The sequence below is a fragment of the Aethalodelphis obliquidens genome, unplaced genomic scaffold, assembly GCF_003676395.1.
Source record: "Aethalodelphis obliquidens isolate GAN/ISIS:26980383/991018 unplaced genomic scaffold, ASM367639v1 scaffold3, whole genome shotgun sequence".
NCBI classification, from domain to species: domain Eukaryota; kingdom Metazoa; phylum Chordata; class Mammalia; order Artiodactyla; family Delphinidae; genus Aethalodelphis; species Aethalodelphis obliquidens.
Window position 1 is genome coordinate 1,030,838 of NW_020837947.1, and position 12,799 is coordinate 1,043,636.

Consider the following 12,799-nt stretch of genomic DNA (forward strand, 5'->3'; position numbering starts at 1 on the left):
AGCTGGATGGTGAATTTGAAGATCTTGGGTATCCACTGCAGGAAAGTCACCATCACTTCTCCGAAAAACACCAAATTACTCACCAAATACAATTCATGAAGTCCCAAATGAAATATCAAATATTTCATAGTGGTTCTCAAATGCGAATGTGTCAAAAGAATATCCAACAACATTTTAAAAACGCATGTTTCCAAGCACCATTCTAAACACACATGCATTTGCACATCTGCGTGCATGACACACACACGTGCACATGGTCACTTACACATGCATACACACATGCACGTACATGCATGTGGACACACATACGTTTACCTAAACACATATACCCAGATACATACCTAGACATGCGTACGCATGTATGGACACACATATGCACGTATACAAGCATATGTATTTTGTTCTAGTAGGTTCCAAATGGAAATACTTACATCTGTGCGGTCATCCTTAGGCATCCACAGCTGGCGGTCTTAGGAGGCCTGCACCATGAGAAGTGCTGCGGAGGTGGCCCTTGCCCAGTCCTCGGGTTTTGGTGACGGCAAACACAGCAGGAAGCAGTAACATTGTGGACGGTGCAGAGCGTGTCGGCAGCCACCTCGCTGCAGTTTCCTGGCTGCAGGGTGGGCGGTGAGTGTGGAGAAGGGAACCAGCCCTGATGTGTCAGACACAGAGAAGAGATTTACATCCACAAGCTCCGAGATTCACACGGTGACCCTGACGCTGGACACATCCTCTTTGCAGTACAGCCAGGAGAACTGAGGTCCAGGGTGATCAATAGCTCACTCAAGGCCTCACCATCTGCTGGTGGTGGGACTCCTGAGGCTCCAGGCACCGGCCTGCCCAGCCCCTGGCCGCACCCTGGACTGTGCGGGGCTCTGAGCTCAGGCGTTGATTCCAAGCGGGTGGTGCCATCTGGGGATGGGGGGGGGGGGGGGGGGGGGGGGGTGTGGCCCGATCCCAGAAGTGGCTGTACATGTGCATGTGCTTATTTGTCTAGCAGTAAAGTCTAGATTTGTGTCTCCTCTGCACTGCGTATGTCTATCTCAATGATTAAACAAACAAACAGATTTTCCTCAGAATTACACCTGGGAGTTAGAACAAACCAGTTCATTCCTGACAACAAGGCTCCTGGACCACGACCCAGCTTTCGGGCAGAAGCAGCAGTGGACGTCCTGGGGACATGAATGCGGCCCCCAGAGACCCAGTGACTTCACCCTCGTGAAACGCTGGGACATGTGAGCAACCTCTAGCTCCATAAAAACTACACTGAAATGATAACTTCCTAGCTAACGGAGAAGGCCACAACTGGTCGTGAACTGATGATGGGATAAACTGAGAAACAGGCACACAGCAGGAAATGAATTTTCAAAGAAAATTGACAGGAAATGAGAATTGATGGGAAATGAAATCAGTGGATTCTTCTAAAAGTCCATAAAACCTACAGTAGGAAACTGCCGTTCTAATAGTTTTTGAACCAAACCCTAACCCTAACCCTAACCCTAACCTAACCCTAACCCTAACCCTAACCCTAACCCTAACCCTAACCCTAACCCTGTGTAATTCTGTGGTGATTACGTACTTGGGGAATCCCGTGTAATTGTGAGTTCACATTGTCAGACAGGATCTGAGGCACTTTCTTAAGGCAGAAGTCACCATGTTTCTTCCGAGCAGGATCTGGGCAGAGGAGCACAAAACATGACTTGTTATCGAACTTACTAACAAAAATTGCCCTGGAAAAATCACTTCGATAGGATGGTGGCAGCGGCAGGGTCAGTCCCTTCGTCGCCGTAGCTGGAGATTAACTTACATTTATTCCATCCCTCAGTTGCATCTTATATATACAGACAGACTTTGAAAGCAATTCAAGTATGTGTTTATCCTTAGCTCAATCTTGGATGAGTTCTACAATTGTATAGAAAGGAGTTTCTGTGTGTAGATATGAAAAAAATGAAACCAGTTGAAATCCCCTCTGTAAATAAATCCCTCACCAATGTTATTAACAAAAAAAATAAGATCTCCTGTTTCTGGGAAAAACATGATTTGAAATAAGTTGCAGGGGTTTTCAGTGTCCTGGCCATACTCCCTTCTGCTTTCCCCTCCGTAGGAGCATTTTCAGAGTTTGTAATCAATGACTTAGTTTTGTGATCCTTTATCAATGTCCTCTCCACCGCCACAGGTAAGTTCCAGGGATGATGCCTCTCTTGTTCACTGATCATCTCCAAGCCTGGGACAGCACAGGGGCTGTAACAGGAAGTTATCAAATGCTAATTACGGTGCTAAATGAGAGCTTCCTGAGAAGGGTGGATGGCAGTACCCTGGGTGTTATTCAGACCTCCAAGACACAGTGGCCCTGGATCCCAAAGAGCATTTAATTGAGTTAGAAAGAAAAGGTTACTGTGTAGAAGAATAATATACAATACAGAAGAGACTGTGAGTGGGCCTCCACAACGGGGTAGGATGTGGATAGATAGTGGAGAATCCAGGGAAATTTCCAACAAGGGAGCAGCAAAAACAGAAGCAGAACTGGCTTTCTGGAGACAGTGAGATTCCTGTGTGGATTTGGGATGGAAAGTTGACTGCGGTGTGTGTGGTTATGGACAGGTGGGGAAAGGGGGTGGAACAAAACAATGAGCCTACCCTGATGTGGGCGGGTGGGAGACCCCTGGAGGTTTAGGACGAGAGGGTGTCATGACAGATCCAGGGTGGATTTTAGGAAGAAAGTCTCAAATCTGGGAAGTCAAGGTCAGAAACTATGGTGGAAGCGAGGCAAGATCATCTGTTTGGATGACAGCAATCTGAACTGAGAAAAGGAAGTGATGTGAGAGACATTTTAATGGAAGAACTCATATAGTTTGCCATCTGGTGTGGATACTAAAGGAATGAGTACAACCAAGCTGACCTGTAGAACCTTGTGATTTTGAGAATGCTGCTTCCATCCACAGGAGTCTTTGGGCAGGTATCACAGAATGGGTGAACAGCAGGGAAACTCGTGGGCTTGGCTTTAAGGCTATTAGATTTGTGTGAGAATAAAGCTTCCTAGTGAGCTGTTTGGCTGTAAAAAGTCATCTATCTGCTTATCGTCATTATTTTTATTTAGACACATTGCCTGTCAGCTCAGATTTATGTGGCTTAAAGTGTTGTGATCCCATGACACATCAATATACATTTGGGGGAGAAGCTTGTGGGGCTGGTCAGAGCCCTGAGAGTGGACGAGCTTTCGTGGGGAGAACAGATGAGCAGAGAGAAAGAGACCCAAGCTAGAGCCTGAGGGATTCGCGCAGCTCACAAATGGAGAAGTGGGAAATGTGCAGTAAACACACGGTGCTTGTAAAAGCAGACTGAGTTTATATTTGGAAGGATTTACAACAAGAGGATAGAAGTGCTGGACAACTTCACCCAACAACTGGAAACTTGAGAAGGGCTATATTGAGCATGAATTTAGCCCGTGGAAGAGCCATTTGTACACATCTGTGTTAATAGAAAGGAAAGAAAAGGGAAGACATGCTGATTCCAAAAATGTGCAAATAAGCAAAATGTCTAGCTTTGTAGCCCAAGTCTCTCTGTCTCTCTCAGAAGCCAAGGAATGATTAAAGTGTACCGGCAAGTGCATTCAGATGCTGCTAGGAGGATATGGCCTTATTCTTGGTACTGCTGACTTACTAAGAATACCCACTTCAGGGAGCTTTGCCAGTGTGAAGCCAAAGTTTTCTTGGAGCCCAAGATCTGTGTTCACAGCTTGTGACTCAGGAATTGCATTTGCCCCAGAGGAAACACTCATCTGACTCTCTGAAAAAACTCCAATTCACTGGGTGTCATCTGGCCTGAGAGAAGGGGCCCCTCTCCAGATCCAGGTGGCAGCATCTGTCTCACTGTCTCCCCTGGAATGGCCACACCACCCGTGTGAACGTGGATCTAGGAGGGAAATTGTGAGGGAGCATTGCGACTGCCACTTGGTGAGAACAGAAGCCACCGCCCTGAGGCTACTTGGAACTCTGAACCTCAGAATCCGTGATCACGCTTGGCGACTCGTGTTGGGGCCACCCTCACATATGGTCTACCTGGTAAGTTTCCTGGATTGCTGACACATATATTTATGCTGCCCCCACCAGGGGTCCAGAGAGCCAGGACTCAGAGTCCAAACACCAAGCACCTGGATGTTGTGGCCCTTCTCTATGCACCCAGACATATCAGAGATATGTCTAATAATACGAATAACATGACAAAAATGATGTAAATTACAGCTGTGTAATCTCCATTTATAGTACTAGCTTGTCATATTAATGTAAAATTCACCATTTTGTTAAATTTACCACATTCAAATTCACTGATTTGTTTAATTTTCAAAGTGTTCCATGAACTAAGTATTATTTTCTCTATTAAATGAGCAAGTGCCTAGAACAGGGCTTGGCCTCCATAGTTATTAGTATTCATTATATCCTGGCCTGGAGAAATTTGAGTGTTTTCCAAGGAAATTTAGAGTTTAGGTTATTGGAGAAACTTGAGTCTACAGACCCTGGTGTTGACGAGAAGTAAGTCCTAACCACGAGTCTTACTTGCTTTAAGCATAGCAGCAACTCTTTCTGAGACTAATTTTCTGTAATACAGAGATTAAAGATGTTAATCACCTCACTTTGTTGTAAAACTGTAACATAAATGCTTGCAAAACAAAGGCTTTCCTCATTTTCTTTTGCCTCTTACATCAAGATGTTGCACTTGCAACAATTAATGAGCCAATGTTGACACATTTTTCTTAACGGAAGGCCATACTTGATTCAAATGTCAAGCTTTTGCCTGTGGGCTTTCTCTGTCCCAGTTCCCATCTAGGATAGCACATGACACCTGGGGGTGAGAGGCACTCTTGTTTTGATGACTTTGAGAGTTCTGAGATGTATTGTCAGGTGTTTTGCAGAATGCCCTTTTTTGGAATTTGTCCCGTGTTTTTCTCATTGTTGGACAGGGATCACAGTGTTTTGAGAGAAAGCCCTGAGAGGGAAAGTGCTGTTTCCAACACATTTTATCAGAGTTGCATACTTTCAAGGTGATTTATTATTAGTGATGTAAACCTTGATCACCTGACTAAGGGAGTGTCTGTCTGTCAGGTTTCTCACTGGAAGCCTACTAATTTTTGTCTCTCTTTAATGTACTCTTCACGAGAAAGTCCACACTTAAGGAGTGAGGAATGATTTCCTCCTCATTTGAAATTCTTCTGCAGGGAGATTGGCCTCTTCTCTCACCTCTATTTACTTACCCAATCATTGATATCAGCTTGTAGTCATGAACATGTATGCTATGCTTTTAGTTATAATCCGTTACTACTTTCTCTTCTTGCTCAAGTTGTTCTAGATTTATCCACAGGGGTGGAGGGGGTGCTTTCAGCTGTCTCCTGTGCCTGTTCAATGTATTCCTACCAGTGGGGGCTGAGAGACATTGGCCTGTAGTTTCCCTTTCTTGTCATGTCTTAATCTGGCTTTGGTATGAGTGTAGTGCTGACTACAAAGATTGAGTTAGAAAGTAATTCTTCTTTTCCTATTTTTTGGAAAAGAGTGTAGAGAATTGATATAATTTCTTACTCAAAGGATTGGTAGAATTCACCTGTAAAGTTGTCTGGACCTAGGACTTTCTCTGTTGGAAAGTTATTAATTATCAGTTCAGTTTCCTTAATGGATGTGGGTGTATTCAGAACATTTTCCCTTGAAGGTGTTTTGGTAGCTTGTGTCTTTCAAAGTATGGGTCCATTTCATCAAAGTTATAAATGCATAGAATTGCTCACGGTATTCCTCTGCCATCCTCTAATGTCCGTGAGATCTGGTGGTGATGACTACTCTTTCATTTTTGAGATTTGTAATATGTATCCTATCTTTGTTCTTTTTATCTTGGTTAGCCTGGCTAGAATTATATCAATTTTATTGGTCTTTTCAAAGAACCAGTTTTGGCTTATTTGGTTTTCTTTATTTTTATGTTTTCGATTCATTGATTTCTGCATTAATTTCTAAAATTTTGTTTCTTCTGTTTTCTTTATGTCTAAATTGCCTGCCTTTCTCTAATTTTCTAAGATGGAAGTTTAAATTATTGATGTTAGATCTTTCTTTTTTAATAATATACACAGGCAACACTATACATTTTCCTCAAAGTACTGCATTTGCTGAATCCCACAACATTTTATGAAGTGTATATTCATCTTCATTGTTCAAAATTTGTCCTAATATTTCTTGAGACTTCTCATGTAACATATTTATTTAGTAGCATGTTGTTTAATCTCCAGATATTTTCAGACTTCCCAGCTATCTTTCTGTTATTGATTTCTAGGTTAATTCCATATGGTCTGAGAACATGCTTTGCGTAATTGTTATTCTTTTAAATTGGTTTGTGTGTTTATCTTTGTGACTTTACATATGCACTTGAGAAGAATGTATATTCTGCTGTTGTTGGATAAAATATTTTATAAATGTCGATTAGATCAAGTTGAATTATGGTGCTGTTTGGGTCAAATATATCCCACCAATATTCTGCCTGCTTGATCTAATGTAATGGATTGTTATGTCTTCTTGAAAACTTGACCCCTTTATCATTATGTAATGCCCTTTTTTATCCTTGGTAAATGTCCTTGTTCTGAGCTTTGTCTGAATATGATGTAATTACTCCAGCTTTCTTTTGATTATTGTTAGCATGGCATATCTTTCTCCATCCCTTTATCTTAATCTATCTAAGTCTTTATATTTAAAGTTGCATTTCTTGTATACAACATAGAATTGAATTTTGTTTTATTAATCCATTTTAATAATCTCTGTCTTTTAATTAGTGTATTTAGAGCTTTTTTTTAACATCTTTATTGGGGTATAGTTGCTTTACAATGGTGTGTTAGTTTCTGCTTTATAACAAAGAGAATCAGTTATACATATACATATGTTCCCATATCTCTTCCCTCTTGCATCTCCCTCCCTCCCACCCTCCCCATTCCACCCCTCCAGGCGGTCACAAAGCACCGAGCTGATCTCCCTGTGCTATGCGGCTGCTTCCCACTAGCTATCTACCTTATGTTTGGTAGTGTATATATGTCCATGCCTCTCTCTCGCTTTGTCACAGCTCACCCTTCCCCCTCCCCATATCCTCAAGTCCGTTCTCTAGTAGATCTGTGGCTTTATTCCTGTCTTACCCCTAGGTTCTTCATGACATTTTTTTCCCTTAAATTCCATATATATATGTGTTAGCATATGGTATTTGTCTTTCTCTTTCTGACTTACTTCACTCTGTATGACAGACTCTAGGTCTTACTGAGCCATAAAAAGAAACCAAATTGAGCAATTTGTAATGAGGTGGATAGACCTAGAGCTTTAACATTTAAACTGATTATCAATATATTTTAATCAATATTTACCATGTTTTCTATTACTTGTTTTTTTTCTTTCTTTCCCTCTTTTTATGCCTTTTCTGATTTTCATTAAGCATTTATATGATTTTATTTTCTGTCCTCTCTTAACATATCAATGAATACTTCTTTTCTAAATGGTTTTAATGGTTGCCCTAAAGTTTTCAATATGACTTTTTAACTAATCTAAGTACACTATGAATAATAGTATAATGTTTTACATGTAGTGCAAATACCTTAAAACAGTATTTCCAAATGTCTTCCTCCTACCCCCTATGACACAACTGTCATTCATTTCACTTATCCAATATCACTCAACATATTGTTGCTATTATTTGAACAGTTACCTTTCAGACAATAAAGAATAAGAAAAATAAAAGATTGTATTTTACTTTTATTCCATCTCTAATGCTCTTCTTTTCTTTGTGTAGATCCATGTTTTTGTCCTCTATCACTTTCTTCCTTCCTGAAGTGTATTTCTTAACATTTCTTGCAGGGCAGGTCTGCTAGCAATGAATTCCCTTGGTTGTTGTTTGAGGAAGTCCTTATTTGCCCTTAATTCTTGAAAACTAATTTCACTGGATACAGAATTCTAGGTAGGCAAGTTTTTTTCTTTCAACTCTTTAAATATTTCACTCTACTCTTTTCTTGCTTTCATGGTTTCTGACAAGAAGTCCATTGTACTTATTATCCTTCTTTTTTTATAGATAAAGTTTTTATTTGTTTGTTTTGTCCTTACCTCTGCCGTCTTTCAGGCCTTTTTGATTATCTTTAATTTTCTTCAGTTTGAGTATGATGTGCCTTGGTATTAATCATACTTAGTATTCTCTGAGCATCTTAGATCTGTGGTTTAGTTCATGTCATTAACTTTGGAAAATTCTTGACCATTATTACTCCAAATATTTTTTCTGCTCCATATTCTTTTTCTTTCCTTCTAATTTTCTAAATACATACTTGTTAAACTATTTGAAATCATGCTACAACTCTTAAATATTATTTTCTGTGTTTTTAAACCCATTTTTGTATTTGTATACAGTTTTGGAAGTTTTTGTTGACATACCTTCAAGTTCACTGATTCTTTTCTCAGACTTGTCCAGTATACAGATGAATCCATCAAAGGCATTTTTCACTTCTGTTTCACTGTTTGTGATTTCTGGAATTCCCTTACAAATCTTTTTTAGAGTTTACATTTCTCTGTTTATAATCCCCATCCATTCCTGCTCATTGTCACTTTTATCATTAGAGATCTTAGCACATTAATCACATCTATTTTAAATTCCCTCTCTGATAATTCTAAAACATGTGTTATATCTGAGTGTGGCTACAATGCTTACTTTTTCTCTTCAGACTATTTTTTCTTGCCTTTTCACATGGCTTATAATTTTTTGTTATTGTTGAATGTTGAGCATGATAATCTGATAACAGAAACTAAGACAAGCTTTTAGTGTGAGATTTTATGTTAATCTGGTTAGGAGTTGAGCTATGTCTAGTGTTGTATGCCCGATCTTTCCATTTCTTCTAGTTTATATGTGTTTGTCTCCACTGTATACTGTAGGCTTCCCTAAGTACTCCTCCTCAGAGAAAACCTGAGGTTTGCAGCTCTTTCAGCTGTAATTCACTGGAGCCTAACAAGTGGTAGTAAGGTATAGGGGAGGGAAAATACAGAATTATTTTATGTTTTAGAAGGCTTCTGCTCCTGATTTTTGACTTTGCCAAGTATTTATTTGTTTCTTCCATCTTTAGGTAAGGCAGGAAAGTTAGAATGGGCTGGAGTTGGGTTACTGTCCTTTTCTTAGCTCTGAAAAGGCTAATATATATATATATATATATATATATATATATATATATATATATATATGAACTCCATACAAAAATCTAGAGTAATCTCATATCTAATTGAAGATTCAAGAACTAAGGAGAGGAGTACTATAGTTTTTTTCTGTCATTAATAGAAAACCAAAGCCTTCTTAATTTTGTCATGTATTGTAAATATTCAAGGGTCTTTTCAGGACACAGTCTAGCCAAGCATTTACAGAAATATTGACCATTGCACTAAATGTGTGGGAAAGTGACTAAATTTCTCTTGAAGTGCCACTGAGTTCCTGGAGTAAAGGACATTCCTGAGAAGCTCTTAATAGGTGTTCTGTTTATAAGAAGAGGACCTGAATGTGAGCAAGACCGTGTGGATGATGGTCACATTAACTTAGCCCTCAGCCCCTTCTGAGCAGCCTCCTTTCACATGGTTAATAAAGACAATTGCTAAGTACAAGGTCCACATGGGCAACTTTCACCATCTGTTCTCTTCATAGGACAAAAGCCAGGCATGAAACAGACACTGAAAAATATCTGCTGCAAGAACCAAATGGTGAAAGTTAGAGAGTGGGGTAGAAAGAAGAGGCATGGAAAGAGCATAGAGATACTGCCCTCCTTTCTAGAAATAACCAAATATGACAAAATAAAATTATATATTCCCTTTGAATTTTAGAAAAATGGAAATTAGTACTATATTTACTGATTGAATCAAGAAATATGTATGATACAGAATACCTGATATAATTTACTTTCTATGTTTTGAATGAAAACAAGATGAATGGCATTGTTTTCTTAAATGATGAATATGAATACTTGGCAAGCCTCAAAGTGATGGCGTGGTACACCTAACTTTGCCTTCTTAAAAACGTCCTCATTTCTGGTTCAGGTCACACATGTTTGATAGAGGTGGAAGCTCTAATTTACATTCTTTTTGTGTTTTTAATAACTTTTATCCAACCCCAGGGCTCTCACTGCCAGAGGTCCACAGACATTCATATTTCATGTTGCTACATCCCTGGATCCCAAACCCAACACGTGGCTGTTCTCACTCTGCACTCTCCACCCGTCTCCATGTTATCCATTGCCGTGGTCGCAGCTGTGCCCTTTATGCCCTGATCTCCCAAGTCGACATCCCTATCATAATCCTCTGCCAGAGTATCAGAATGCAGCCCTATGCTTCGGTTTCCTTTAATGTACGGTTGAGTTAATAGTATTACCCATCTCTGAGAGCTTTTTGAAAATTCAATAAGCTACTATATGTAAATTACTGGGAAAATCACCAAGCACATAATTAATAACAACAGCTCACAATTTAGTTGCCCCAGCAGCATCTCATGCTCAATATCCCAAATTAAATTAATTGTTATCCTCCAGTGGTTGTGTACCTGAGATGAGTTTCCCATCTCAGCTGGCCATGTGTCCACCCGTAGCATGACCCAGACTGTGAGTCACTCACGAGTTACCATTGGCTACTCCCCTCTCTCCAATCCAATAAATCACCAAGACTTATTAGTTTTGTTTTACAAGTACTTGTTGATTTTATCTCCATATCTCCATCCTTATATCCCCTTGGGTTTCATCATAATGTGCTGGATTACACAATACCTTCCACTGAGTCTCTCCAACCCAATCAAGTCCCTCTCAAAATGTATTTCTATAGATACAGTGCCATGAACTGTCAAAATTACAAGTCTAATTCATTTATTTTCATCTATACCTTTTGCAAATCTCCCATGATCTTCAGGATAGAATAACAACTCATTTGCATGGTAGGAAAGGCCCTTCACGACCTTGACCCAGTCCCTTCCCCACCCCTGACCCTGAACTCCACACTAGCCTCCTCTTATCCAATGTGTACGTGGTTCTTTAACATTTGATGCTTCGTGCTTATTTTCAAATGCATTTTTAATCGCTCTGTCTCCTCTCTCTGCAAAATATCTCTTGCTTTTTCCAAGTCTTTCTAAATTTTTATCAACTTCAATTTTCCCATAACACACACAAAGTTCATTACAGACACAAAGATGGGGGTATGTATTGCAGTCCAGCTAAGCAGATCATTAAAACTGGATACTTTAATATAGAAGAACAGACTTCTTTCCTCTTAGAAGTAAACGTTTTCTAATTTTCTCTTCTACTTGGAATACATCTTCTAACCACGTACCGGATTCTTTGCCTTTTAACCTCCTCTAATATTCTTGTCCCCAATCATTAAAGTTCTATTTTTTTTTTTGCTTACACAGAACATTTTAGCCACCATTTCATCTGATACAACCTCCAGAAAATACTTAGAAAACTTCATAGTCTTAACTAAATGCAGCAATCATGAAAATATTCTAAGAAAATCAGCTCTTTTCCTTAAATATATTCATAAATTACTCCCTTCTCTTTTCTAGGACATAAGAAAATATATTTTATTATTTTATCTCCCAGGATAATGTGATTTACTAAACTATTTAAGGAAGATAGAACAATTTCATCACATAGCTTCTCTTCCAAAGATTCTGGTAGAATAGATCCTGTAAAACAGATGAATAAAGTGGCAAAAACACTTCAGAAACGAAAGCCTTGGTGTGAGAATAGGACATAGTCATACATTGTACAAGCATTTTACAAATATAAAACAAAAGCAACTTAAATGACATAAAAAAACAACACAGAACAAAAATCTAAGAGGAGAAAGCAAGCCAGAGTGGCCCAGAAAGAAAAATACAGCTCAGTGGGAAAATATCCAATTATAGATAACAGCCTCATTTTTTATTCTTAGTGTAAATTCCAATCTAGTTTTTGGACCAAACTTTTGGGAGTGGGTTTGATCCCTCTCCTTGGAACTAGAGCTACTTGCAGATCCATTTTTTAAAAATTGTGTATTCTAAGGGCCATCAGTTTTTAATGAACTTTTGCAAATATTTCATATCTAAAGCACATAGTCATTTTTTAGGACTGGAGTTTGGGAATATATCTGTATGGAATCTTCTTTTCTTTTCATGGTAGTCTTATTAAACTCAATAGAAAAGGACTTTTCCACTTAATTTAGATGTGTGTGTGTGGAGGAGATAGAACATCTCATTAAGAAGTTCTTGAAGACATGCAGGAGTTTGTGATCGTCTATTAAACCTTTGCTGTGTATTACTTCTTCAAAAATGCAGAAGATGAAATAGAAAATTTATCCCCATATCCAGTCCTTTCTAAGAATAATAGGAACACTAAGCTCCTATTAAACTAAGCAAGACTCAGTTTAAATATCTGTATATTGTACTTTCTGAAACATCTGGTAACACAATAATTATATGGGCTTGTGAGTTATAACTCCTTTCATTTTTGCACTAATATTGCCATGTTTATTCTAGTCAAGGAATAGCTCAAAAGCATTTTAAAATAATTTTTCAAAGAGAAATAATTAATTCATCATAGGTAAACATATTTAGAGAAGCAGCATCATTTCAAGAAATACGCCATCAAAGTGTACTATGAATAGAGCTCCAACTATTCTTTAATACAAACATGATTTAACTGAAGAAGAAAACATTGCTGTATTTTGTGTCACTGAAGTGGATTCTCACCAGCTATCATGTACCACATGCTATGGTGTGTAGAAGTGGAGTTTTGAAAGGTGAGTTAGAC

General features: G+C 38.8%; 1 long non-coding RNA gene across 3 annotated transcripts in view; it reads left to right on the forward strand.

Annotated features, from left to right (window-relative positions):
* The first annotated feature begins 2,918 nt into the window (after positions 1-2,918).
* LOC113606597 (uncharacterized) overlaps positions 2,919-12,799 on the forward strand; it is a 29,891-nt gene continuing 20,010 nt past the window's right edge. Inside the window, exon 1 of one of the 3 annotated variants that reach the window (XR_003427624.1) lies at positions 2,919-4,061. This is a non-coding gene — a long non-coding RNA (uncharacterized LOC113606597). The remainder of the gene's footprint in view (positions 4,062-12,799) is intronic. The other 2 variants (XR_003427622.1, XR_003427621.1) reach the window with 2 other exon arrangements.